Genomic DNA, 1,855 nt, shown 5'->3' with positions numbered 1-1,855 from the left:
GTAAAGCAGTAAAGCAGTGGGAGGAAAGTGGGTGTGTGTGTGTGTGTGTGTGTGTGTGTGTGTGTGTGTGTGTGTGTGTGTGTGTGTGTAGGGTTAGCTCTCCTAGATGGACAGTCTGGGAAGAACTGTCAGGTCAAGTTACATTTGAGCAGCTATGGAGGAAAGTGACAGGGCACGTTCCGTGGGTACCTGGGAGGGCAGTGGTCCGCACAGAAGGAACAGTAGGTCCTGAGTGTTCTGCTTGGTGTGCTTGGACAGGGTCTGATGAACTCTGAACAGCAGCTGTAGATGTGGTTTATCCAGACTGAGCTCTTTCTTAGAAGCCATGGTAAGGCTGTTGAATTGTAATCTGAGTAAAATGGTAAAGGGTTCTGAGCAGAGGAATGGTATATACTGGCAGGTTCTAAAAGGATCATTCCAGCTGCTGAAAGGAACTGGAAAGTAGAGATATAAAGGGGAAGTAGAAAGGTGGGCCAGAAGACTACCATAATTATCCAGGTACAAGAAGATGATACCTTAGAACACCTCTTGTACTGTAAGTTGTTTTATGCTAACATTTACCTTTTCCTGTGCACCTGTAACCCCTTGAGGGCAGAGAGCTTCTATTTCTAATTTATGGATTACGTGCATGACCCATGTTGTATAAATGCCTAGCAGTAGCATTAAATCCACGTTATCCAGGTAACAGCATGGCATCATTGGAAGGCTACCATTTACTATTTCTTTAGGAAGTTTAAATTCTCTAAGCCATAGTCAACGTTTGAAAAATTCGACCTAACAAGGATTAAATGAAAATGCCCAACCAGACCCACCATTTACAATAGGAGATGCCTGGTGTGCTTCCAATTCATTCCTTTCCCAGGAATCCAAAGCATATGCTCTCAAAAAGCTTCCTTCCTTACAGTAATCTTTGTCTTCCATATCATTTTAGCGTTACCCCCAAATCAATTCATCACCGATCCCATCTCGGTTTGTACATCACTGCATCTCAGTAATTGTAGATGCAGCCCTAACTGTAGGGTAAATGTTTAGTTTGGGAGCTGGTAGAGCCGTGGGATTTACGTTCTGAGCAGTAAGTGGCACTGTCCAAACATTCATGAAAAGGACCGGGGATGCTGTAGCCACAAGCTGAATTATTATGTCAGAAGCAACCCAAGCGTTACTTGGATTCACCTTCCCTGAAAAGCAGGTAAAACATAGAAGCAGAGAAAGGTACTGTGACTTTACCCCATCTCATTTGGATCAAGCAGAGGGAACCCCAACGGTGTCTATACTCGGGTTCAACGTTCTCCACTGGGCCTCCTCAAATTCCAGCGCACGGCCACTGGACGGGAAGGCGCCACCTGCGTGGGCGCCCACGGGGACCGGGGGACCGGGCCCTGCAACCTGGGGGGCTGCACAGGCTCAAGGAGCACGTTTCGGAAGATGAGAACACTCCACCCGACAGGCGCTCACCGCCCCGACGCGGCGTTTAGCGCGCGTAGTAGCTCACTCCCGGCACCGCTGGCCCACCTCCTCGGCTCCTGTCCAGCGCCCCGGAGCTGAAGGCGCCTGCGCGAGACGTGACCGCGCCCCCTCCGCCAGAGGCAGGAGGCCGGCGAGGGGGCGGGGCCGCGCGAGTGCGCACGCGCCGACGGACACATAGGCGGAAGTGGCGAGCGGGCGCCGGGGATACGAGCACCTGGCGAGGCCTCGGCTGCTGCGGTGGAACGTGCAGGAGTGGGCGAGGAGGAGAAGCAGGAGGTGATGGCGACGGACCTGGGGAGGGGGAGACGCTCCGTCTGGCTGAGGCTCCCCCTGGGCTGGGGTCCCCCTTTCAGGTGACACTGGCTCGGGAGTGGACGTGCCCCCCCGG

The 1,855-nt window shown here is 52.8% G+C and overlaps 1 protein-coding gene across 4 annotated transcripts in view; it reads left to right on the top strand.

The window, feature by feature from the left end:
• Positions 1-1,655: 1,655 nt before the first annotated feature.
• Positions 1,656-1,855, top strand: part of SLC35B3 (solute carrier family 35 member B3) — a 23,550-nt gene continuing 23,350 nt past the window's right edge. Inside the window, exon 1 of one of the 4 annotated variants that reach the window (XM_024742474.1) lies at positions 1,656-1,743. The gene's annotated coding sequence lies outside the window, so the exon portion shown is untranslated. Of the gene's footprint in view, positions 1,821-1,855 lie in introns of all 4 variants that reach the window. The other 3 variants (XM_024742475.1, XM_024742477.1, XM_024742473.1) reach the window with 3 other exon arrangements.

The sequence above is a fragment of the Neophocaena asiaeorientalis genome, unplaced genomic scaffold, assembly GCF_003031525.2.
Source record: "Neophocaena asiaeorientalis asiaeorientalis breed wild unplaced genomic scaffold, Neophocaena_asiaeorientalis_V1.1 scaffold831, whole genome shotgun sequence".
In the NCBI taxonomy this organism is placed as follows: Eukaryota; Metazoa; Chordata; class Mammalia; order Artiodactyla; family Phocoenidae; genus Neophocaena; species Neophocaena asiaeorientalis.
This window is presented reverse-complemented; position numbering and strand designations above follow the sequence as displayed.